Source organism: Pipra filicauda, unplaced genomic scaffold, assembly GCF_003945595.2.
Source record: "Pipra filicauda isolate LSUMZ 115617 unplaced genomic scaffold, ASM394559v2 scaffold81_size6448238_pilon, whole genome shotgun sequence".
Classification (NCBI taxonomy): Eukaryota; Metazoa; Chordata; class Aves; order Passeriformes; family Pipridae; genus Pipra; species Pipra filicauda.
The window spans coordinates 3,606,016-3,633,582 of NW_024104998.1; the positions used below are offsets into that span (position 1 = coordinate 3,606,016).

Below are 27,567 nucleotides of genomic sequence, written 5' to 3' on the forward strand. Positions count from 1 at the left end.
CCTAAAACACTATTCCTCCACTAACATATATTCAATCTTCTTCTTGAAGCAGAACCCAATATATTTTTAGGCCTCTGAATAATAACAATAGGAGATTACAAATATATGGATCAGAAATGGAAGAACTCCCTCTTCTCTCTTTCCCTCCCCATGCTGGGGGGCAAGCTCACAACTCCCTCATAAGGGACACAAGAGCTAACCACCGGTTCCTACAGATAGGCTTAATTTTCATTAATTTTCATTACTTAATTTTGCATTAAGTACCCTTTTGTGTAGTGAGAATGAGAAAATGCTGGCAATCATTTTGCAGAAACACATCAGTGAAATTGTTGACATCTGAAGTTTTTTCTCAAGAGCCTTGTAACTACATTTACCTCTACACATTCTCCTGTAAGTCTTACCACGGATTTTTACTTAAGTAGCATCCACATATACATTAATGCCATCTGCACATCAAAAATCTTACTGACTTAGAGGTTTTGAAAACCCTGAAGTTTTGACTAGATTTTCACACAAGCCACGGAGGATTCACTAGGGCACCAAGCCCAGTCCTTCAATAGACTGGTAAAGAAACTGAAATAAAGACATGAAAATCTTTAAAAAAATTAACACACCACAAACATATGCTTCTAGCACTTTTTCTTTAATCAAAAATCTATCGTGTGCCATTATTACACAATTCAAAAATATTTCCTTTAAATTTGTTACAGCACCAAGAAACTAATCTTCCTGTTGCTTAAACCAGCTTGTATGCTAGTTATTGTTTTAACTAATGCTGACAGATGATTTAAACTGCTCCCTAAATACAAAATTTTCAAGGATAAGCAAAAGAAACTGCATAAGGAAAAAACAGTCTTTTACCAACTTCTTGATCCATTATATTGCTGAACAAAATTAGTTGTAGGATATTTTCCCAGCCAATATTAAATTTTAGATGCAGTTCAATTTGCGCAAACCACATTTAAAACTGCAGGGATCATAAAAGTACAAAAAGCAAGACCATTGAAATAGTGAACAAATGATTTTTCACATTTCACAAAATCCTGAAGGTCAGTTCAAGTCCTCAGGAAGACAAAACCTGTTATTTTTAATTATAGCATACAATTCCGTACATTAAAAACATATATATTTACTGTAAAGTTTAAAAGTAACAAAGAGGAGACTAAGGCATTCATTGAAAAAAATTAAGACTTCATATCATAAATAATTTAGATACTCTAAAATAATCTAAATATAAAACTGCTGTCACTTAGTTTTAATTAACAGATAACCAATTCATTTTTCTGCACAAACTTGCATAGCACATGGCTAATTACTACTCTGTGAAGAGTCTGGGAAAAAAGAAGGCATAAAAATCAAAATACCACTCAGTGCCTTTTTTTGGGGACAAACAAGTATAAATAAAAACATGCACTTTAACACACAGGCTACTAAACAGGAATATGACTGGGAAGTGAATCTGCACAGGAAACCCAGGATTAAGGCTGAAACTCTATTCTAATCCTTCTGTTCACAGAAGCAGCAGTCACCAGGCAGCATGTGGTCTGGGCACGCACCTGCAATACACAGGCAGGATTTAAAAGTGCTTACAAAGAGATCAAGCTTTGCCTGAGAAAAGTTTCTTTTTGGCTTAGGAAGTAGAGTATCTGCCTTCTTCAAAAAACAAACAATAACCACACACCATCAGCTTGTCAGTGATTTTGCCAGAATGATACCTGGACGTGACACATGCACAACTCACCATTTCTGGGAATTGACTTGACAGAGAGGAAAAATCTCAAGAAAAGAGAAAAAACTCCCTCTTCTTGTGAACATACTAAACAGTTCAAGTCGACACAGTCATACCACAGCTGTGAACTTTGCATTACCTTTATGTAAATTCCTGGATGAACCAATGAAGTCTATGCACTTGGTAAAGGTCTTCACAAACTGAAGAGTGGAGGAGGAATCCTTCAAACACAATGAATTCCCCTAACAATTGAATAATAATATCATTTATCTGGTGCTTCAAAATGACTAGTAAAAGAACAAGGTTCATCTTTAAATTTCATTTCCTTTTGCTTCACACAATCTTTTCTGATACTTTGGTACTACAACATGGCATTAGGAGTTACAGTGGGAAACTTCCAGCTGGGCTTGGGACCTCAGAAATTCCCGCTCTTTTATCTGGGAGCTCTTCTGGTGCACCTGGGAGCTAAATGAACATCCAGAAGTCCACAGATCCATTTAGTTTCATGGAAAGACTAGGTCATTACTAAAAAGTGCATGGGGAGGGGTTTTCTAAATCCCGTGATTATAGGTTTAGCATAGAGTGCAATAAAAAGAGAACCACAGAGACCAATATACTTTCCAGTGCAGCAGCTTTGAGAAATCTCTGTTGTCCTCTGAAACCAAAACTACTGCTTTCAGTTCTAAGTCATTTTGTCATAAAAGTTTGAATTCCAAAGGAGTAAGAGACATTTTGCTTACATTTGGTACTGTTTCTCTTGAAGTTTAGTAGAACTGAATTTGGGGAGATATACACATAAACTGGGTGCATCTCTTACCCCACTAGTAGCCAAATACTGACAATAACAAAACCACAATTTAACAATGGGAAGTGGAAATGTTTGCAGGCTATTTTCTGACCCTTCCCCTCAAGCATATATGACAAGCTGATTGCTATCTGGAGTGGTATAATACCACTTCATATTCTACCACTAGGTTTCTCTATTGCCTGAAGAGTCAGCTGCAGTCCAACAACAGTTATCACAGAGCAAGGGAGAACTTACTTATTCCCATACACTATATGCATGTTTGCTAATTTAAAATGAAGGTACAGGATGATACCGCTAAGTATAAAAGGAATTTTAGGGTAATCATTATTATTTTAAAGCAGTCCGGCATCAGCTCCCATATTTGACTATGCAGAAACTGTCAGGCAAGTTAACAAGATCCTAAAAACTGGCACTCACTGAGCTGATAGTGAAAGATACTTGGAGAAATAAAAGAGCATTTCAGCTTCCAAACTAAGATATTTACATAATTAAGATATGCAAATAAGGATAAACAAGGGGAAAAAAATCTTAAAAAGCTCTGACTATATCTGCAACCATTTTCCTACATATAAAGCCACAGCCTTGATATCCAGCTTAGTAAGAGCAAAGGCTCAGATAGTTATTTTGTATCTGCTAATTTCTGAATATTATTACATCATGCTGTTACTGACAATCAAGTACTAATACTAATGGTTATTTAAAAGTTCATGGTAATTATAAAACTTATCCTTTTAAACAGTTTACTGTATTAAATACTAAACAGCTTTATCCTGCATAAAAATCAAGCCAAAATACAACAGAGCCTCTTCACTGTAATTCTCAGTTTTCTATTGAAAAGCAAACTCATTATGTTCTATAAAGAGAATAAAGTCTCGAAAAGAAGACTAAATTTGTTCTTTCTCAAAGGCAGGCTCTGAAGAGATTGCATAAAAAGATTTTATTCTTGGCTCAAACAGGAACATTTGGGAATCACTGCTTTTGAGCAAGGACTCGCCCTTTTAAAGGCAGGAGAATTTATTTGGAAAAGCAGTGTGAAATTTCAAGGAAAAAAAAAGCACATGTATTTTGCACTTCCCAGCCTTTGGTACTTTTCCAATTAAGACAAAAATCTCAAAATAACCTCTTCCCCATATAACCACTTTCTCATAGATGTTGCCAAGTTATCTTACACCACCAGCAAGAACTTCTACGAGAAAGTAACTATTTCCAGACAATGCAACTCAGAGGATTGACAGTAAGATAAGAGCATTGAGATATTTCAGGGAAGAACTCGGGAGAAGGGCCTGGGGAATGCATTTCACTGGGTGCCCACCTCATTCTGCCTTGTCGCTAGCCTTCAGAACATACGCGGGAGCAATGCTGTACCTCAGGACTCGCGGACAACCTTTCCAAGCACAGGGCAAGACATGAATTTGAGCCCAGCCCTCCCACTAAGGACTACGTTCCTACCATAGCTAACGGTCCTCAGAGGAGCAACACTTCTCCTTTGGATGCAGAACATGTACTGTAACTGTTTCCCCAGGTTCAGTTCAAACCAGCTGCAGAAAGGGAAAGCTCATCTAGAAGATTAGATCAGGTCCCTACAGAAACATTTAGGATTTTTAAGCAAAGAATATTATTTGTGTGTGTACACATGTGGACACCATCATGTTACAGAAAAAAATACCAAAGGATAGAGAGGAAGATTCAGCCTTTTGTCTCCAAGATGACTCAAGATTACCTGCAGACACTGTTGAGGAATGCTGCAGATCCCACAGTCAGTGGTGATAATCATAAACCAGAGCTCCTCTGTCAACTCCTTTTCCCCATCTCATGCGTGCACGTTTTCCTGGGAACACTGTTTTGCATATTCTGATAGTGTTTTATATGAAGGAACTGCTATTTCTCTCTACTGAAAATGCAAAACCTTGACTATGACCTACGAGTGCACTGCACAGTTGGACTCCGGGCACATCAACCCTTGAAGTGAGCTGTGGTTCTCCTATCAAGTACCCCTCACAGAACCAGAGGTAGGGGACACCAATGGATTCAGGAGGGATGGCTACGTAGATCCTATGGTCCAACTCAGAGGCCAGCCATGCCCCATTTCCAGGGGAGAGGCAGGCCAGGCCGTGTACTGTGGGCTACTGCAAGAAGCCTGAACTTGGGGCACAGCAGGGACATTCTGTGCTTTCCAGGGGCTGCCTCTTTTCAAGAATATTGGGGAGCATGGCCATGAGGTGCACCCTACTGCCAGGACAAGTCCAACACATGCAGCCTGCCTTTAAGACGGAATGGAAGGCTGAGGAAAGACTCTGCCCCAAGCAGGTTCTTGGGCTCCACCCTACTGCAGGTGTGTCTCCACAAGCTGCACTTACAGTAAGGATGGGGGAAAAACAGCATCAGATGAAGGGTATTTTCACAGTTGCCCTCCTTTCACAAGTATCAGTCTCCAGATACAATTACTGTACCAGGCACCAGCTCATCTGTTCTTTTCCCTTTTTATTTAAATACCCACATGCTGGCATGTACATAGAAGTAAATTAAGGCACTTTTATTATATAAGTCAAGTCCTGACCTGTTCATCTACATACATTAGTATAAAGGTAAAAAGTACTACAGACATCAAAAATTAAGAATTTAATGGTTAGCTCAAATACACATCCTAGAGATTGTTAGAAGGGGGAAAAAATGTAACTGAAAAGAATTTAAGACAACAGAAAAGTAACAACAGAGACAGTAAGGCGTTACTTAATTTGAATTTTTTCCCCGAAGAATATTTTCCCTTGTGAATAGTTAGATATATTTTATAAGCAGACAACATAATAAACCAGACATCTTAATTTTATGTCGCTTTACATTTTGTACTTATTCAAGCTGAAGACCAACTATATAAATAAAGATAATTTAGATGCTTAGAAATGTGTTTTTAAATATTCTGAAAAAGTTGTAGAATACAGCCCTTTTCATGAAGAACAAATCCCTTTTCTTCCCAAGTCGGAAAAGAATTGGTTAAAACCAAAACCATCACGTAATTGAGAACAATTAAGCAGGTATGTACTGTAATTTCCCACCAGGGAAAAGAAGTTCTCCTATACTTTAAACTGCCAAAGGCGGTGAAGCTGTGATCAGAGACATCATTATATTTAAAAAAAAAAAAAAAGAGACACTGGACAGTAACCCAGTGGCACACTCCCTTCTTTCTCAGGAGCCTTCAGAGGCACAAAGCACAGCAGCCACAACTAACCCAGCCATACTCTAGCACTGTAATTCCCTCCTCCATATCCAGCCTCTGCCTCTTCCTTATCTTTGGAGAACACTTACTAGAGGTGTCAGTGAAGTTTAGAGAGTGGTGACCACAGAGTTTCTGACATTCTCATTTACACTTTTATTAATTGTTATGCCAATGAGCTAGTTGATCATGGATAAAAATTATAAGAGCTGTTTGACTTGGTGAACAAGATAAACAGAACTGAAGTGAGGTATATTTCATTGTCAGAGACCACGATCTTCGCAAGTATGAAAAAGTGAGTTCTGACATTGACTTCAGAAAAATCCCAGCCTAGGAATATCTGTGCAGCAGTGTGTAACTCTGCAAAACAACTTCAAAGAAAGAAAAAAAAAAAACCAACAGTGTCCATGCGACTGTTCTACAGAAGAACAAGAGGCTATTTTCTCCACTCCAACATATCAGTTATTCTCAGAACACTTTAAGTGGATTTTAGAAGTTTGGTGTTCTATATATTGCCTAAAAAGAAGGGAAAGTATTAAGGAAACAACGGGAAATCCACTGTTGCAGCTCCAGAAATGCAACACAAAAAGGACTAAGTGCAGAACTATTTTATTGCTCCTTTCAGCACAGTATATTATGGTACCAAATTACACTTCATTGTAGAAGGACTTCATGGGGATTGACAGCATTCTTCATCTAGTTCAATGTCAAAAACAGCTGATTTAATTTGCACAATTTAATTCACAATTTGCACTAAGTTGAATGAAATATTCCATGAAAGCAAATCACGCTGATTAAGGAACAGGTTTTGTTTCTCATTAGAAATTCAGCTTTAAATTAGTGGAAGTTCTAGGCATGGGAAAGACGTAGGAGAAAGACTGGAACCTCACAGCAGTAAGCTTTGCATTAGACAGTATCTGCACCACAACTGCCATTATACAAGCTGCCTCCTTGCCTTCCTGTCCTACTCATACTGCAATTCCTGCAGCATTAAACTGCAGTAACAGCTGACATGCCACAGGCCTGCAGTGCTGCAATACCAACCACATCCACTGCAAGGGCTTTTCAGATATCAGTCTTTATTCTTCCAGTCTCCACGTTGTCCCCCCTCAGCTGCAGCACCTACAGAAAACAGTGTTCTTGGAGAAAACTTTTTGGCCCCACAGCAGAATGGGAACGAAGAGTACTGCGAGTGTACATGGGTCTATAGGGTGGGCAGCTCTGCTTCTCCACAGCTCCGCTGATCCCCTCTGACTAAAATATATACTATCACCCTGCTATTCAGCAGTAAAGCAAGCCTACTGTATTAGCAGCATTTGATTAGCATTGACCGTAATGACAGCGCACGAGGCAAATACTCCTCTCTACTCTCTGGCTCAGCAGTGCAGCCCACACAGTGCAGTAAAATATACATAGGAGGTGGAGTGCGAGGATCTGATTTCATAGTGGGGCAGGGCACCTTATAAAAAAAAAAAAATCTTTTCAGTAACAGTCATCCAGAAGTAATATGGAAATCAAATTAGTTGATTACAACAATCTAAACAGCATCATTTGATACCTTCATAGCAGTTCTTGGATAATGAAAGTTTAGAAGGAGAAATCCTATCTTTTATTAAGCTCAGCATAGCTGGGGGACAGGGCCTCTCCCTATAGCTTTTGCCTACTCCATTTTAGGCCAAGTAATGAAAACATTAATGCCGCTTAGCCAGCAAAGCACAAGTTAATTCAGCTTCTATCTCCCCAAAGCCTATAATTCTCTGGTCTAGTCTTCCTGAAGAGCACTTAAAAATGTTTCAAATATAAGGTGAATGTGCATCTAATCATCTCTGCACATGCCTGTTTATGAGTGGTATGGATGCTACTCCAGAAGGCTTTTCAGAGTGCCCAGTTCTCTTCCCAGGCACTGGAAGGACAAGAAGGTGTACCTACAAGGTTAGGATATTAAAAAGTAAGTCCAGGAAACAACATGCAGGTTTCACCATCACATTATGGACAAGCCAGTCACAAAGACACAGCTGTTTCATGGCTGCACACTATCAAAATTACCTTGATTGCAAAGGTTCCACACATACTGGCAATGCAGGGCACCAACAGAGGGAATGTCAGGCAAAGTTCAAGAGCTGCCCAAGATGTGAGGTGCCACGGGATCCCAGAGAGGCCACCATATTCCAAATTCTCCATAAAATGCTTACAAGGATGTCCTCTAGGACAGTCCTATATCATTCTTTTAGTCCAGCGTCTGATTTCCTACTCTACAGAGCCCTTACCTCCTGGTGTTAAGGGAGGCCTCCTTATTTTTTCATTCACATTCAGCATTTACTCAAAATTCTCCTTCATCCTTGATCCCTTCAGCCTGTATAATAATACAGGTGATTGAGAACAGTAGGCCACTGACTCGATTTTGCATTTTTATTACATTTGGGAGAAAGTCAGCTGCAATAATCTTGTTCTAGCTCATCAGCACTCCTGTTTTTTGGTACAGTTTCTGGATAAAGCCCATGCAAACAAATTAGCAGGGTGGTATTTCATGTAATTTTTTGTATTTCTGGTTCAGCCTCTCATTTAAGTCATGTTTCCTGTCAGTTGCCAGGTTCCTAGACCAGGAGAGGGTTATTCACACATCTGCCTAGCATACCAGGATGGATGGCTTTACAACTGGAGCCACAGTAGCAGAACAGCACAAAGATGTGAAACCAAGACACTTTTAGGGATATATGGTAACAAAAAAGAAAACAAAATCAGAAAGGCCAAAGAGCATTTGATTCACCTCTCAAAGCTGCGAAATATCCCATTTAAAATTCTTGAAGCTTCAAGAAAGGTATGCAGCAAATTTTTGCCCTGAATGCTACCAATTCTACATTTGCAGAGTGAAAACCGTATGTCTATTTGTGTGCATTTCTGCAATTGCACTTTTCATTCATTAAGATGAGAAATTGCTTCTTTTATGCAATCTGCTACTATTCAGATAGCAAAACAAAGTAATGTCTGGTAGCAGACTTGCTGTTTTTGGCTTTAGGAGGGTGTTTTTTTTTTTTCTCTCTCTTCCTGTGAGAGGAAAGCTTTTCCCAAAGGATTCAAGCAATTTCATAAAACAAATGTAAAAACAAAGACACTTTTGTTTGAGGACTGAAGGTTTTGTTTTGTTTTAAGGGGGATTGAGAGGGAAGGAAGAGAGAAATGACACTGATCATCTTTCAATTAAACAGGAAAAAAAGGTTATCTCTTTCCTAAAAGAGAAACTTTATAATAGCACAAACTTGCTATAATAAACAGGCCATCAAAAAAATCTTGATTTTTTTTTTCTAAATACTTTGTTTATTACCATCACAAGGGAATACCTGAAATGACTACAGCAAAGATCAGAGGAAAACAACATTTTCTCTCCAAATTCAAGAGATAACACTGTGCATTCTTATACACTGTGCTTCATTAGAGTCTTCCTCACAGTCTATCAAACAGAAAGAAAGGGGGGCTAGGGGAAAAGACCTGAAATGTGTGGTTTAAAATACACAAAGATTTGGGAGATTCACCTCAGCTATAAGCATCATTTCATTTGCATGAAATAGGACACAGTACTACAATGGGCATAAACCTCAAACTTGTACAGCAAACAGTACAAGCTGCAGACAGCACAGTAACAGTAAATACAGACAAAATTCGTTGAAACATCTGAAATCCTTTAGCAAAGCATTTATGGAGGTCTTGCAGGAAATCTCAGCGAGCAGACCTTCACATCCGCAAATATTCCACAACCATTTGTACAAACACATTGCAGAAATCTCACGCTGTGGAACTGGGATTCTAGTTTCTGATTAGCAGATACTAATTAATGAAAATAACTGACTTATCGGTAAGTCCCTACATATTGTATCACGTTTTATTACATAGAGAGAAGATCAACAGCCGCAAGTGATCTTCAGCGACAGAATAACGTCTATTCAAATAGAGCAAAAGCTACCCATGAAATCCCATTCACATTGCCTACCATTTGAGTTCATTCAGGACTGACACTCACTTGCAATTATTCAACACCCAGAACTAACACACTGGGAGAACTCAACAGCAATATAATTCAGTAATATTGCGGCTCAGAAAGGCAAAACAACAGATAAGAATCTTGCAATTAAATACAACATGCACGTGAAATCTATCACATTACCTACTTGTACTTACATGAGTAATTTAAAAATGTTAGTAATAAATCTGAATTGTTCAAAATGTAGTCTTGAAGTACATGATTGCATGAGCAGTGACAAGATATGCTTAAGTTACAGATTTAAAAAAATGGTCTAAAACCACTGGAGGTAGACAAGAAGAGAAATAACAGTCTGTCAAACAGATCACAGCAATATGAATTTTTATATACATGAAATAAATTACAAATAAAATGTATGTTATCATCATCATCATCTCAAAAGTGCTCTACCCAACCATTACTTAAATGATTCTCCTCCATCCTAATTTAAACTACATATATCTATATATGCACGCACACATACAGGAAACAGTTTAGTTTCTCATGGCCACCTGATCTCCCGGGTAGTAGCACACACAGATTAACCTGTCAAATAAAGAAAGACAACATACAAAGGTCATTACAAATCCAAAGGTCTGGGTCCACTCATGAATTTGGGTAGTTACTTAAAATAGACTTGTTTAATACTGTGTAGAGGTACTGGATGAAGAAGATGACTGATACCAATGATCCCTTCACAACAGAAGTGCTCCTATTTGCACAAAAAAAACACCATGTGGAAATCTGAAAGTTAAACACTGCAAGGCTGTAGAATTTTCTTTACCCATTCTTCGACCTGCAACTCTTCTTTTTCTTCCTTTTGTTTTTGAACTGTGAAAGACACCATGTAATTTACAGATACATCTAAAAAGTTCTCCAGAACCTTTATTCTAAGGTTCTGCTTGGCTTTTCTAAACAGTGCAACCCAAGCAGTTAATAGATAACCCACTGTTACATCACAGAGATTAATAAAACATGAGGTTTCCATTTTATTTGGATACAAGTTAATGTGCATACTAAATTCATACGTAATACCGAGTTCATGTGCAACACATAAGCTTTTCTGCTTCATTCTCCTCTTTAACATTTTGTTCATTCACAGTCTTTCCATACTTCTTGCTTTCTCAATCACATTGCCTCTATTGTACCCTTTCACATGTGCACGTTTAAGGTTTTACCTCCATCTCTTATACCACTTGCTCCTTGCTCCAATCCATTTCTTTGCTTCCCAGTCTGATCATGCTCATCACAAACAGTTCCTTGAACTATTAACAAGAAGGATATTCCTTTCCAGTTCCTTGAGGTGCAGACAATACTGGATTCTACTGTTATCTTCCCTGTCCAATAAAGTCTTAAACATTTCCTCCCATTCCTTAATGCAGACTTTTCCAAGACCTCAAATTGTAATACGAAATTATTTGAGTGATTTTGTTTTTAAAGAACACAGCAAAGCATCAGAAGACAAGTGCTCCACTCTCTGATTTGCTAGACTGTTTGAATTTAGGTTTAATCTCTCCCTTGTAAATATGAAATAACTTTTCCACCTCATCCATTAATATCTGGAACTTGAAGGCTGTCAAGTGTAAGATGTTATACAAATGCAAAGCATAGGCCTAGTCTCATCTTTTTTAATGATACACCCAACACTCGTATAAAAGAGCAATAGGAGTACGTGAAAAATCACAGTAAGTGAATAGCCTAATAATGCATGCTAAAAGCTACCAGGACAATAAATTCAATTTTCCCTGGGATTGTTAAATTATTCTTCTGATGGCTCAACACAATCTCTTCACAATTACTTCCTATGTAGGATCCTGACACATTGAGCTCATTACACAGCTCCTCTTTAAAAAAAAAAAAAACACACATGCATTTAAAGCAAACACCTAAAATTCAATAGTTCAGATTTTAATAAACTATGCTGCAAAGGAGTTTACAACTGGATTATTTCTAAGGAAGTAAGACACCTGCCTTATAAATTTGAAATAAACAGACATAAAGCAGTATCAAGACACTGATCTTTCTTTGCTGTACAAACACACTCAAAGCACCTTATTTTTTTCAATGGTTCTTCTCAAAATACATCCATACAGATATCATATATTCTTCTTTCTTTTTGAAGAGTCATCTTGAAACTTCTAGAAGTTTCACTGGGCATACAAAGATCTGCTACAGGAGAATTTATAAATAGTCTCTGATGCTGTAGCAAAGGTCAAACTAAGCCAACATGGCGTAGCCTTCAAACCACATATGGCATCTCTACACTTTCTGTGGGGCACATGACTTTGCTGTGTACCAGTCACATCTTCAAGAGCAATGCTTGAGAAAGTGTCTCAACTGGAGCAGCTCATACTTCAATTTCTTCCCAACAGTTAGGTTGTGTTGGCCTTTGTATAGCTCAGCCCCAGCACCTGGGTCAGGTACTCACCTGCAAAATGAAGCCACAGAGAAGCACACACACTTCCAGCTGGGAGCCCCCACCTCGGGTGTTCAACAGCCCTGCACTTCCTCTACTGAACAAGGCTCTGCCCAAGTCCCCCCTGCAGGAAACGCCTCCCTACTCCTACTCCCAGGAGCACAGTCCTCAACAAGAGGATGCAGCCGGTGCCATGAAACACTCCTAAGACCAGGGAGCATGAAATCAGACAGAGGATAAATACGAGCACACACTCAACAGGAGAGCTCAATCCTTTTATTTATTTATAGGTTCAAGTCAGCCAACCTGACCCCCAGCCTGCACATCCATTTATGCATTTTCTGTCCCACACATATTAATTTGTGGTCATCTTTAATATTTTATGAGTTAAGTTTGATTCTACTCCATTATACACTAAAAGGAGAAGAAAAAGCAGCAGCTACTAATGTCATAGATGAGTGTTTTCACTTGTTATAAATTCCATTCACCATGAAGTGACTGGACAACACACACTTCCCAAAAACAAGTGCTTCTGCTCATCGCACTTCCTTTACTGAAGTGATTTCTATTTCTTTTGATTACATGTGAACACCAAAGCATAAAATATGGTAGCTTCAGTAACTTGAACTGCTCAATTCATTAACAGTCACATGCAAACTTCAACACTTAGCTGGTACTTAGGAGACCTACAGCTAGCAGTGCATCTAAAATCTGACAGTTAGGAAATTCCTTTTGAATTCCTCATGTACATTATTCTAACATTCATTCAGCAAGCCATCACATCATCCTTCTGTACATCAAGTTTTTAATCCAAAATCACAGAACAAACCTTCAGTTTATGACCCTTCCTCTTCTCCAGAAATCTGCCCCACGGAATTTATAAGCAGTTACTATCTCCCATCTCTGCCATTATTAAGCCACAAAAGCCAGAGTACCTTAAGTCTTGGTCTCTCATGTAACTCCAGACTCTTCATACGGCATCATCTTTGTAGTTTGGATGTTCCTGTACACGTTCCACTAGAATTTAATATTTTCTGTACATAAGTGGCCAGAACTATGTACAGTATTTGACATGAGGTCTCCCTAATACCTTGTCTATCTCCACTGAAGAGCTCCCACTGAGGATCACATTTGCTTCCATTTCACACACAGTATATCACATAAGAGTACCCCTGTTTGACTGTGGCAGTCAGGCCTTTTCCTCCACTCCTGTTTTAAGGGATGACCTGCCATCTGATAGCAGACTTGTTAATAATCATTCAGTAGATAACTTTGCTTTTAGAGCTATTTAACTTCCTGTCATTCCTATTGCTTCAGTCATCACAGACATTCAATTCTTCCTGTGCAGTAATCCAACTAACCTCAGTGCTGACTAGGTTTCCTAACTTAGCCTCATCAGCTAAGTTAGCTAATTATCCTTTTCATACAGTTATCTCAGCCAGTATGGCAAAGCAAAGAGACCAGCTCCCCACTAATACTGATCTAGATCAGTAATTCCTTTATTCACGCAGTCACAATTTCTCCTTCAGAAGACACCTCACCATTCTTTAGCCAAGCCTCACATTTCCAGTTTAGTTATTTTCAGTGTCACGCCCGCCATGGTGTGTACACATAGAACTGAAGCCTTCTGCTCCTTTTGTCTACAACATTCAGTATTTAACCAGTAATAATAAGATTTTAGTCTTCCATGACCTAATTGTGGCAAATCCATGATGCATTTTATCCTGTTTTCCACTTATCTTTGTATACTTAAATACTTCTTCTGTTCCAGATTTGTTCTAAATCCTTGAATACTATTGAGACCAGAGTAAAAGGTGTAAAGATTTTGTTCTCTTCTCCTTTTTAAAATAAACAGAACTATGTCTTTTGCTATCTTACTATCTCAACTGCTACATTCAACCTGACAGATAACAACCAATCCTGAGGGTTTTTTTTAACTTGGCTCCAGTGTTCTGTGCCAATACTCTCAGACTCCCAAAACAGAGACCATTTGCTGACTTAGTCTGGATTCTGGAAGCAGGCGTAAGATGTTTATTCTGGTCATTTCCATGGATTTCTTTATTTCTACCCTATCTTTCTTCTCTGTTCAAATCTTTATCCTTATCTAAAACTGGTTACAGTTGCTAATTTTAGAGGCAGCAGATACATTTTTCAACTATAGCCTGGTCCTCACAACAACATAGCCAAGTTCTCTTTTCCTCCTCCTTTTATAATTTTTCCCCTCTTCATCTTAAATTTCTTCATCCTCTAGCTTTTGGCAATTCAGACGCTATTCCTGTAGTTTCTGCTCTCCAACAGTCAATCTACTCCTTCACTTCATTCCTTTTAGGCTTTCTGGTAACTTGCAGTATCTTACTCTCACAGCAAGGTCCACAGCCCCTCTTGGCAAACTTTCTCTCCTCCTTAAAATGCAGTTTCCAAGCAGCCCTTGTACCTTCCATTTAAGACAATCCAAGCCTTTTCTTTTTTCTTTTTTTTTTTAAATTTTATTTAAACCTCCAACTCCTAGAGGTCTTCAACCCTGTGGACAAATCAAACAAACTAGTTCTTTTAACTTCTCAGAACGTGCCCTGCTAAAATGAAACTTCCTTGAAATAAAAACACTTTGTAGCTGACATATACTTACCCCTCAGTTTAATTCAAAATTAGGAGCTCTAATCTAGCAGTGGAAAGCAAGAAACATTGTCAGCCAGTGAGAGAGCAGAGATGTTCCAGAATTTAAAGATATACTCTCTGGTTCTGGGCAGGCTGTAAACATGACCCTTCATTTACTCTGCGTTCCATCACAATTAATGGCCAAAATCTACCCTATGATAATCCAGTGTACTGACTTCCAACTTAGTCAGCACTGGGAAATGTACTTACAAAAGCACATTTGAGAAACACCTTCCCTTTATACACTAGCACAGTATCTAAAAGCTGCTCTGTAGCTCTGAGCAACTCTAACAGGTTTGCAAGGCTACATTCTACAATTCGACTGAGTTTTGCCTCACTGAATCAAACTTAGCCCTCCAGATTTTGAAGCACAGCATGAACCTTTAACAGAAAACCATCTCCTTTCCAGTGGAAGACTGCACCTATATTAAGTGCCTCCAGTAACAATTTGAGATCTCCAGCATGCCTACCACAAGCCCATGCGGAGAAGGAAAGGAGGCTGCTTTTGGCCAAGTGCTACAGCAGGACACATGAACTACTCTAGCAAAGTGACAGTGAATGGTCTCCACATGAATCTAGGAAACACTGCTGCCCTCTTAACTTTAGCTTGCAACATGATTTTCTTAACATGGATGCACTGGCATGAAGGCAGTCTGGGCCTTCTGTGCAACAGAGTGAACTTGCTGGCACAGGCAAGTGCAAGGCATCGAGGCAGTAAATCACACAAACCACCACATTCCTTCTATGCCTGCATCTCCACCGCGGTGCACAGGCACCTGCCTGCTGCCTCCTGAAACCCAGAGGGGAAACTCAGTGCCACAGCATGAAATATCAACTGACATGCTAAGTTACTAACCCACTTAAAATGAGGGCCCTGAAAGGGCACACAGCTCGTCAACTCCAACAGCCCCACATCATGGCAAGGGCTGCCCACCGTCCCTGATGGTGGTCTCTGCACCCAGTTCCCTTGGCCACCGTCACCATTGTGTTCATCTCTCCAGGGAGCATCTTCACGCTGCTGGTGCCTTCTGCTCTCATGACCCGTCTCACCAGCTTAAGCCAAGCTTTGCAGCAGCGGGGTGGGTGTTTTGCCACCCTTCAAATTGGGGAGCATAGCACTGGATGCTTTGAAAAACCATTCCATTGTTAGCACGAGGAAGTAACACCCTACTTTTACTTCAGAAACGCTTAAAAGTGCTTTATCTTGTTAATTCTAGGTCAGTTGAGCGCATGTGTGGTATGGATTACACTGACCTTTTTAGAGCTCCCAACATTTTTAAATAAGTAGGACACTTAACATCAGACACAAGCCAAGCTGCACACCTCCTGTACACCACACACCGAGATCTGCCAGTAGGCTTTACACGCAGAACCAAGGAACAGTTACTTTATAAAGCCTGGCTCATATGGCACATTAGTACCAATGTGAAATAAATTATAAATGCCAAGTTTGACCCAGTACCATATTAAATCAATACAGGTATTTTCCCAAAAAAATGCCTGTATTTGATGAACTAAAGTGACCTCTGCAAAGCCAACCAACAAATCAGTGGCAGATTTACAAACAGAGCAAGTATTTACAGCTGAGTGATAAAATGGTCTACATTAAAGATAAAAGCTGTCTTGCTGCTTACAAAACACAATAGCATTGTCATTTCAAACACAACTGAGACATTTCATCCTTATATATCTGAACACAGCATCTGCAGACTTCAAACACAAGCAAGGATCAACACGCAAATGACCATAAAATTCAAGTTTAAAGAAATTAATGCTATGATTCACTGGAGATGTTAATTTGGCAATGACAGGTCTTTGAAAGTTTTAACCTTCCTCTCTGCACTACGTGCTGCCATATACACTGGACTCTTGGACACAATTCCATCCTTTTCCTCCTTTTCACAGACGCCTTGTCTGAGAGAGGGAAGGAAGAAGAGAAGGGAAAAAAACCCAACATGTTTAAGTATATTACCTTTGGATCAGCCTCCTCCCCTCTCCCAATTAAAGTTTTCTTGAGGTCAGATTAGCACTCTGAAAGGAGAGCAGGCGCCGGCAGGCCCCGTGGCAGGCGGTGCTGTGACAGATGCGGGGCAGACCCAGGGGAGGCAGCCATGCGCTCAGCCCCGCATCCCCCGAAAGGGCATCCCGGGAGGAAGTTCTCACTTCGCACCGACCCGGGCAAATAACTCGGAGGAGTTCAACAGCTATCGCTTCCAGCGGCTTTCTCCTGGGCCATATGTTTTCCCCTGACGTTAGCGAGGCATTTCAGAAGAGCCAAACCGCTCTACCCGCTCTGCCGCGGACCCGCTCGCCAGCTGGGGGTCGGAGCCGCCTCTCCCGGAGGCAGGGGAGAAGCCGGCCCGGCCGGCGAGGCACCCACCCGCGACACCCACCCCACGGGGCTGCTCTCAGTCCCCAGAGGGAGCTGCCCGCCCGCCGACCCCCGGCGGCGAGGCAGGGCTGGGCAGGGCTGGGCTGGGCTGGGCGGCTCCTGCCGCAGCGCCCGGAGGGGGCGAGCCCCCGCCCGTCCCCGGGGCAGCGCGGCGCCACCAGCACCGTACCCCCGCCCGCGCTGCAGCCCCTTCGCCAGACGCCCGCCGGGGGTGGTAGTAGGGGTCCCGCCCGCCCCCGCTCCCCGGGGCCGCCCCCGGCCAGCGGGGGCACCGCTGCGGGACGGCGCCGCGCTCAGCCCCGAGCCGACGCCGCACTCACCGTCCTGGCCAGCGCGGCGCGGGAGCCTCCCGGAGAGGAGCGAGGCGAAGCCGCGGAGAAGCGCGAGGAGCCAGAGCCGAGAAAGCCGCCGCCGCCGCCGCGAGGAGGAGGCGGAGGGGGCGGAGGATCGGCGGTGGAGGGGCGGGAACGGGGCGCGGAGGCCGGACCGAGCTGTTCGCAGCCGCCCGCCCGCCGCGCAGCCGGCGCTTCCTCTGGGCCGCCGCCGGGCCGGGCTGGCGGGGCGGGGAGCTCCGAGCGGGCGGGATCGCCCCTTCTCCTGCCCGCGCCGCACAAAGGGGACCCGCCGCTGCCGCCTTTGTTCGGCCGAGCGGCGCCGGCAAGGGAGGGCGGCGGGTGGCAGGCTGGACGCTTCTCCCATGCGAAGATTGTTCCTCCGCCACTGGCAGACACGGAGTAACTTCACCGAAGTTAATTTAGGTCTGTGATGAAAACCTCTTCACCTGTGCCAAGCGCTGCTCGGCATCCAGCACTGAAGTCAGCCTACGCGCGGTGCTTCAGCTGCCTGTTTATGCCTCAGGAGCTGACTCCTGTTAAATTAAGGGTGGGTGTTTTATTGCTCAGGGTAGATGGGATCGTGAAGACTGGTTTCTTAGCATTCTGTCCTTGGCAGCCACCAAGAACTACTGAAAAACGAGTTTCAGATGCACCTTTACCCCGTTATCTGTGGTAGGTCACAGATCTTCTTTCAAACGTTGCTACTCATTTGCCTATTGTTCTACGTGTCCAGTTGCTCACTGACCATTGAGGTACCTTTAAAAGCACTTTTTTTTTTTTTTTTTTTTTTTTTTTTTTTTTTTTTTTTTTTTTTTTTGGTCATAGTGCTCTAATGCTCATCCTATAAACTTCTCCCAACCTTATCGATTTCAGACCTTCAGTTCAGGTACTTGAGGTCAACACATGCAGCCCTGTCATGCCAGTTAAAAGGATAGAGGGAGGAGAATTTCCCCTCATTCACATCTCACTTAGAAGAGACTGACAGACTTATAAATGGTAAGTATGATGCCTTCTCTGAAGGGTAGCTAGATTTCAGCCATTTGTATAGAGGTGCAATGAGCAAAACGACTCATTACTGTATGTTAACAAGGGACATTTTAAGAAGGCAGTAACAAAACTAGACTACTCTAGGGTTGTTAAGACCAGGTATAAACTTGATAAGCTCTCTAACTGAGCAGCCCTCCTTAAAAGCTCTTTCCCTGTCACGTTCATTAAGCCCCAGCAGTTAAAAGATCCCACCCTGGAGCCCTTACTGTTTGCCCAGAGCTCAGCTTCCCAGACAGAGCAGTAATGTAGCACTGATCCTTTGGTGCTAAGCCAGCTCCTCAAGTTTAGTACTAGACCAAGTTGCTTTTTTGTGCTCCAAAGAAGCAGTTTGTCAGTTCCCCTACCTATTGCCTAGAAATTTTCTGTGTAGTCCATGAGATGCCCGTGGAAAGATACAGGTAACGTGAGGAAGGAGGGGAATGTGCAGCATGTGAGCTGTTCCACATCATCAAGGACCTTCTGCTTCCTAGACATGGTAACATGGTAGCTTTAGAGAAAGAGAATCAAAAGTATGTGACTTTTAACCTTTATTCCTGTAGCTGGGGGAGTGGGAGGAAATAAATTTTTTGTTTTGTCTTAAAATTAAAAAAGGATATGGGTTGGGGTAAAAAGTCTGAAAATACAAAACAATGTAATAGCCATGGAGAAGCCATCAGGCAGCCTTAAGTAAAGCCAGTGTACTAGAGCTACATCATACATGCGAGGTACTATTGAGATCTGCTTGCTGCATTATGCACTAGGGACAGAAGCCAACCATCAGCCCTGTAGCTTCTGCTGAACAAACGCCCTGCCCACACGAAGGGTACTTAATTTGTTCAATACACAGGCACCCCACCTCACGTGACCAACTTTTACTGGACATGCATTCTTTATTCTTTAGGCTGGATGTCTGTAGTAGGGGAGGAGTAGGCAAATGCATTTGTAATGTAAAACTAGATAACTTGTTCTGGCCAGAAAATTCCTCAATTCCTAGTCAAAAAGAGAGGTTTGTCAATATTTTAACTTTAGATCAATGTACAAACATTTGCTAAAGCCTAGGCATATTTATAGTGGTTCTGCTGTGCCTTTAGTGACAAAACGAGGACTATGGAGTTGTGTCTTACAGTACTACCTGGTAAGTTTTTCACATCCAGGCATCACATGATGGATAGCTTTATTAAATTATGCCACACTGTGCAGCTGCTCCCTCTGGGAAGAAGTATGGAATAATACAATTAAAGTCTCACCTTTTAATTTTAATATAAGTACTAAAATATGATCTTTGCTCTCACCATCAAGACAAGTGACAGCCCAGCCTCTGCCTCAGACAGAGGACCAACCCATTGAAGCAGTGGTGAGAGATCTTCCCACTGCAAGACAAGTTGCAGCCATGAACTCATCATGCACATCCATGGACTTCATCATGTTCCATATCCCTCTAATGTAACCAGCACCCTGGCCTTAGGATGACATTTAGGGGTACCTTACATGATTGTCCTTGTACACAAATCTATGCATTTTGAGATACTGATTTATAAATAAATAAGCATATAAACTCCTGATTTATAAATAATATCTAAAGTAAGAAACTAATTTTATAAACATGGTTATACCTGATTAAACTCCTCTGACTCAATAAGACTGCTCAATGGGAGTAAAAAATGTACATAAGAAATTGTGTTGTCTGGAACTAGGTTAAGAACTTCTGGAAATGAATATAAAACTATTGCATTCAAGACTGATTTCTTCTTTATGCTTTCCAAAAAACATTATTATCAAATGCGTTAATCTTGTCAGTCCATTAAAATATTTCACAACTTTTAAAAGGTTTTGAGATTAAAAAAATTAACCCCCCACCTATTGATAATAACTGTATTTCTAAATCCATATTCTTATAAGACCTAATCAATAGGTTTACTCAGAAACAGCTGACACCACTTAAAACTGTGTTAATTAACACAGATTCTCAAGGTCCAGTTCTAATGGAGACAAGCTCTGTCCGCCTTTAACAGAGCCTCATTATTGTTCACGCTACTTGAATCTGCCATTAACAGTAAGTCTCCATCTCACAGCTGCTGCTAAACCTGTGGTCTGCTTGCATTCAAAGAGGATTTCAGTTGTATTTTGGCATGGCATATGCTATTCAGAATATCACCTGTAACTGTGAGTAAGAATGACTGAGCTGGTTAGCTCTAAAATCCTGTCTGTGGAAAGTTTGGGCTTTGCATACGTTCTCCTTATGTAAACTTATGTGTAAGGATTTAAAAATGCAGACCGTTGCCTGTATTACTGTGGCACTCAGATTGAATTAGGCACATCAACTCAAATACTAAGTGGTGTAGCCTTCATCTCTGCCCTTACACCTGTAGGATGTATTTAGTTCTGAGGCCCTCCAGTCAGCTGACCAGGAGGTGTGAACCGGGATCAGCAACAAGCTCAACAGACCAAGCTGTAACCTGCACCATCACCTACATCTTCTAGTGTACTCAGCCTTGGTTAAATCCATTAGTGAGGCATGTGCATCATTTTGGATGGTCAGCCTGGTCTGCCTGCTCAGCCTATCCAGCCATCACCTCAGCTATGCCTGCTGACGTGGAGATGAGATGGCTGGAAAAAAGCACCACTTTAGCCATCAGCTGGATCAGTCCATACCTGCACATTACTGAGCTGCATGAACACACTGAACAAAGCTCAGTGAGTAGTATTTCACAGAAAACTGGCTGAGTCCTCCATTCCTACCCTTCATGTATATCTATCTGCTTGCACAAGCTCTGTAGTCTTTGTACACTGGACAGTATTATGTAAGTTTGGGAGTTTTTTTTTTACTTTAATCATAAGCTTTGTAGAAAATGTGTAAGCAGTGTGTTAGTAGAGGCTGTAAATGGTGCAGGTATTTAGAAATGCTGGGAAAAGTACTTTCTCAGTATTGTTTGAAGCAGGGGACTGATGACAAAGGAGATGTGTTAGTCATGCTAACCCATTCTTCTGGTGGTCAATAGTGTGGTGAAAAAACCCAGAAACACCCTTCTCAGCTCCCTGAAGGTCTCAGCACTACTTAGAATGGTTTGTGCAAGAGACCCTTGTGTAAGAGACCTTTAAGATAATCTAGTTCCAGTCACCCTGCCATTAGCAGGGACACCTTCTACTAGAGCAGGTTGTTCAGAGCCCAGTCCAATCTGGTCTTGAAACTTCAAGGGATGTTCCAGTGCCTCACCACGCTCATAGTAAAGAATTTCTTTCTTATCTAATCTAAACCTACCCTCTTTCAGTTTAAAGCCATTACTCTTGTCCTATCTTTGAGTGTTAGGAGGCCTTACTTATGAGATTGTTACAGCTGTTTATTTTCCAGTTTCGGAAGGCGTGTGGAGGAAATCCTAGCCAAAATTAAGGAACTGAAAGGTGTGAGGCCACAACTACATCACTTGACATCTTGCCTCAACCCATGCAGTAAGAGAAATAAAGACACGTCTGCCCTTTTTTCCTACATACACCTACTTAGAGAACACAAACCCATTAAAGCTGAGCCAGACAGTTATCAGTTCTTTAATTAGCTTGTCCTTTTAAGTGTCCCAGGAAGATTATTATAAGAAATACCATATGATTGCCCAAGAACAAACGAGATATGCTTTTAAACACCCTTTATTACTAACATTGCATAAGCATTCCAACAATCAAATCTAACAGTTTGTTATCATAGTTCCAATCCCTTTGGCTTAGCAGCAGCAAAACGAATACCATGTCATATCTCTTCTCAGCAAATAGCTGCCTGCCTTTGTAAACAAAACTGTCAAGACTGATTCTCCATACACATTTGCAAATTATACCCATTGGTTATGTGTCTTGCGGCATATTTAGTGTGCTGCCAAGGGCGTGCTACCCTCACATTAGTTTTTTTATGTTACCAACACCATAATATCGTCAGGGAAAAATTGTAGGTACCTTGCAAACTATGGCTTAAATTCACAACTGTCTCCTACAGAACCCTGATGACAAACATACTTATTAACTAGTTAAAACCATTCAAACCTAGCAGGTAAATGCACTTCAAGAGTGATTCCTTGATTACTCCAATAAACAAGAATCATGCAACCTTATAGGAAGTGACTAAGTGACTATATGCTTATTTTACTCCTGAACTTGTTATAGGTAGTAAGAAACTTTTAATTACAATCTCTGAACATAGTTTTTTCTTTCTAAGTGTGTATTGGTAGTTGCAAAACACCTTTTCACTAGCAACAGGTGGTTTACTGTCCTTGCCCTCAATTAAATCCATGAGTGAGAAGCATATGTGATATCCTGATATTCAGCCTGCTCGAAAGTGCAGAGCCCTGTGTCCTTATCCCCACACCAGCATTTTACTTACTGTCTGGCCACCAGGAATTCACTTCAATTCCTTGTCTCTGTTTAAATGTATGCAATATGATAATAATATTATTTACTTCAGGGAGGAGGAGAGTAAATTAGTTAATGTGTACCCTGTGCTCTAAGAATATGGAGCAAAACATTATCTTAATGCTATAATTTCAGGGCACCCCCTTGGGCATTTCATGTTTTTTGAATTTTATTTAACCTGCATAATAAAAGCAGAGGACAAAATTGATAATCGCTAACATATTTTAAAGGAGAAATTCCCTTTTTGTGATTTTGCTGTGATCATACACCAAATGACCATGCCTCATTAACAATAATATGAAATATATTAAAATACAATAATATAAAATATATTAAAATACTGATAATAAAATTACTGTAACTTTGTTGCTTTCACTTAAAAAAGTAAGCTTATTTTTCATATAAAAATAACTGTCATGCTAGTTTTGACATGTTGTGTTAATGATATGTAATAAAGTAATGTCATTTCAACAAAGATTCTAATTAGTTGTCAGTAACACAATATAGTCGTGTATAATTATAAATTTTGTGTGTGAGGAGAACTGCCTTGTTCTCATTACAGGGACTAAAACCGCAGAGCATCACATTTCTCAGTATTCTAAGAGAGGAATATAAGAACAAACTCATGACCACGTTAGAGAAGGGCACATAACAACAGAATTAGTAACAGATAGAAAATGTGATGACACTAAACTGCAGAACATAATTCATCCATGGAAAAAAACCCCACCCTACTCCTATGCTCACATCAGCCTGCAGCTCTCTGGCTGTTGCACAGCTCTCAAACACTGGGGCAGGCATTTCTTTTCTTCAGCTAATCAAGCCAGCATGGGAAGTGATGCTATCAGGGAAGTCTAGATCAGAAGGGGAGATGAGAAAGATCTAGCAGATCCTATAGCACACAGTAAACACTAGGGGAGAGGGACTACAGGAGTCATTCATTGCCTTGTTGCATGGCTTTCTCCTTTAATTCCCAGGAGCTAGAAAATTCAAAAGAGGACAAGATTGCTGAGTGTGACTGAGTATCACCCAAGCCAGCTGAGTTGCGGTGTGGGAATAAACCCAAAAGCTGTGAGTTCTGATTTCAGGGTGACTCCATTATTAAACTGTTGTGCGAGGTGCAGAACTAGCTCAGAAGCACATGGGGAAAATGACAAAACAACACACCTAGTTCTCAAGAACTAGACATGGTCTGGATTAGTAAATTATTAACCCAGACAGTAGTGTTCATTTTTTTTTGAAAGAAAGTTGCTGTAGCCTTTTTTAAAGATTTAGTTACTTATTGTTTTCCTCAGAAAAGACGGTCAGCTTTACAAGGATCTTGGGAACAGTAAAGAAAAAAAAGAAGGAATATTAAAAGATGAGCATGAGCTGAATTATATGTAGAAATTAATAACTTGCTATTTAAACAACTATGATATATCAAAGATAAATTAATCATAATGTTTATTTCATGCTATCTTTTGTATTTGTACAATTTTTTAAGTACTAGGACAGGCTGCTTATACTGAAGCACTTTGCAATCACAGTAACACGCTAATGTGACGAGCAAAAGTCTTAGTGAAAGGCTGAAGTATAAGGTTAACACATGAAATCTTGTATTGCCTTTATAGTTATGTACATGTTTTTTCTCCTCTTTGGTAAAGCACTCTATTAGTAGGAACAGATGCCACTTTCTCAAGAACTTCATCTGCAAGAATTGCTGCCCTGAATCAGCTCTTTCCCTTTTTTTTTTCCAGTTTACATGAAGAGGGGTGGCAGCAGCACTCCCTGCAGAATATAAAACTACCCAACCTTCCAAGCCTTGCTTTTTCTTCCTTACTTGATTTCTCTGCTGGGAATAGCTCATTCAGCAGCACAACAGGCAGCACAACATGGCCTTATACATTGTCTAGCCCCAAATGTGCAATACCATGCTGGCACTCACCCACAGCGTTCCTCCAGTGGAGCTGCAGGTGTGTTCCAGGCACTGCTACCTCCAGGACCTGCTTTGAAGAGTGCACCAGATACCCTGGCAAGGGGAGGTTGGGGAAAAAAAAAAGAGAGAGAAAAAATCAATCCATGTTACTGCATTGGAGCTACTCATAAAGGGCCTCCCCCCCACCCCAAGTTATCAACTCTTGCTGCTAGTAGGTATCTGATGATATTTATATAGTGCATGTGGGTAGTGACTGTGTCCCTTTCTCTGTTGGCTGTTCTGAGAGCTTCTTTTGACAGCTGATACATGAAAAGATTTGTTGTTTTTTGAAATGTAGTGGCAGAGTTTTTATACTTTGGGCCAGAGTGTCAGTGAAGGTTCTTTAGTGATGTGTGCATTGGAAGTGACAAGCGGTGAATAACTGACATCAGGCATAAGTAATATTTGTAGTCTGACTTTGATATGTTATTCTTTAAAAAAATCCAGTCTGTAAATACAGTCTACATTTGTTAGCTTGAAAGGAAGGAAAGGGGATGAGTGCAAATACAGAAGACAGAAGTGGAAAACCGTAACAAGAAGAAAAAGCAAGCAGAAATAAGCTGATAAAGATAAAAAGGAGTGAGAGTATTAAAAGAGAGAATATAGACATACGAATGGATCAGAACTAATACAAAAATGCTGAAAAATGTGAGAAAAATTGAAGATGAAAGGAATCACAATGTAACAGATCAGAAAAAAATAGTGTTTGTAAACTCTAATCTGAATTCCTATATACAATCAATAAGGACTTCAGCACCCTATGAAATAAATGTGTTTTGTAAAAGAGGTATGTGATGAAGTCCCATTGACTGGGAAAAACTCTAGTTTGCAAGTCAAAAGGATTCTGTAAAGTTATTTAAAATGCACAGCAGGAACAGGTGGGGTGGTTGATATGTGTACCGTGTAGAAGCAATTTGGATGGTGATGTAAAACAAATATTATGTTTAACACCCATAAGAACAATGCAGTTTTTCAGCAAGAAATGGGTTATTCCAGGGAAGACATTTGAATGAACTTGTGGGGCTCTTTCACTGACTTCAGTGAAGCTCATGACTGTATTTTCATTCAGACATTTTGCTTTTCTTTGTTAATTATCTGTAGACTAGAAATGGCAATGAGAGCAGTAAGCCATAAGGTGGTATGTACTTTTGCTGAATTCTTTATTCACATGTTGCCCATTATTTTCTTTGAGAGTAGGAAAAGTATAATCCAGCAGGGAACAAATCTTTAAAGTCATTGAAGTACTTTCCAAAAGGAAATATTTTACATCCGAAAACGAGAAGAGAGAGAGATAAGGGACTTACAGGATAGGTCAGTGGCTGAAGCAGAATATCAGCTCCTACTTGGTGGTCTCATTATCACCCCCAAACAGCACTTTTACATAGAAGAGTTGTCTGATAAAACTTCACATCAGTCAGCACACTTTTTCAAAGTACTGAACGTAATAACAGGAAAAGTATGCAAGTCAATATGTTTAAATAGCATAAATCACAGAAGAGACACATTGTCTATCCACGAGAAAAAAAACCAAAACCAAAAAACCAAACAGATTTTAATATTGTATTATGGAAGTGGAGCATCAACTGCCTTCTTCCTTTACTTGGCTGCTCATAGGACTTAGTTGCAGCAGAAAAGCCATACAGTAGGCTTTTAGGAAGGGGTGGAGCCAACACTGCGTAGGGACTGCACTCAGCTCTACTTCCAGAGAAGCCACGGGTGCTAAACAGCTTTCAAATGCTTACCTTTCCACAGCTGTGAACAGAGATGCTACCTTTGTGCTTCTGTTCTAGCAATTGAATAAATATTTATTATTTCCTCATTTCACATGGCCTCTTCAGTTTTGTGATAAAATGTGTAAATTGTTAGAAGATCTTGGCTAGAGGGAACTACACGCAGCTAGGCATGTCGTGCCTTGTTATATAATAGATTAACTAAAGGAGTAATAAATTGCTTATTCGATTGCTAAGTGCAACAATGCAGGAATGTATTTTACACCAGACAGATCTGTTGTAGATGTTTTTGGAAATGGCAATGTCATCTAAAATTGTATTTAAAAGGGTGTGCAAAATAACTATAAAAGAGTGAGGTTTTTATGAGGAAAACAACACTCTGAAATGATATGGTGTAGCATTATTGTTACATTACAGAATCTGAAAGTATAACTTACAAGAAAAACTTGCCCATAAAAATTTCACTTAGTCTTTAAATAAATATATTTAAATTTTTAAATTTTACCTATTCTTTCTTGTCCAGAATTTCTGGAATTATTTCCAAACTCATTCCCAGCTATTCAAGTGGGAGATATTTTATTACAGTTACCATATACTGGGATATATCCTACTTTACTCAGCAACCATTTTTCACTAACAACAAGGAGATTTTATGTGAATGAAATGATGGGAACTGTTGGTGCATGTAAAGAAAGATTTGATTCTTCTAGTTTATATCCCATTAAAAGAGCCCTAATACAATTCAGAGCTTCAGGAAAATCACTGTGCAATATATGGAACTTTACTTACAATTGTAATTCCTACTTTTACAATGTTTAACACAGATACAAAGCACAACCTGAGTTCAGAAACACGAAACATCCCTTTTGCGGGGTGCCTCCAATTTAATTTGTGTTTAGTT

At 40.3% G+C, this 27,567-nt stretch overlaps 1 protein-coding gene and 1 long non-coding RNA gene across 10 annotated transcripts in view; one reads left to right on the forward strand and one right to left on the reverse strand.

Moving 5' to 3' along the window:
• Positions 1–17,660, reverse strand: part of FAM110B (family with sequence similarity 110 member B) — a 114,378-nt gene extending 96,718 nt beyond the window's left edge. For 6 of the 7 annotated variants that reach the window (XM_027719420.2, XM_027719422.2, XM_027719414.2 and 3 more), the window contains exon 1: positions 17,547–17,660. The gene's annotated coding sequence lies outside the window, so the exon portion shown is untranslated. Of the gene's footprint in view, positions 1–16,806; positions 17,004–17,546 lie in introns of those variants that run through there. The other variant, XM_027719416.2, reaches the window with a different exon arrangement.
• Positions 17,661–17,795: 135 nt separating this feature from the next.
• On the forward strand, positions 17,796–26,755 carry LOC113987098. Of its 3 annotated transcripts, none has more exons than XR_005566892.1 (4): positions 17,796–18,313; positions 18,435–18,557; positions 23,957–24,050; positions 24,719–26,755. It is a non-coding gene; the product is annotated as an uncharacterized LOC113987098 (long non-coding RNA). The 3 variants fall into 3 exon arrangements; XR_005566893.1 differs by lacking the exon at positions 24,719–26,755 and having other exon boundaries at positions 17,796–17,984; positions 18,134–18,313; positions 23,957–24,061; XR_005566891.1 differs by lacking the exon at positions 24,719–26,755 and having other exon boundaries at positions 23,957–24,061.
• Positions 26,756–27,567: the final 812 nt, after the last annotated feature.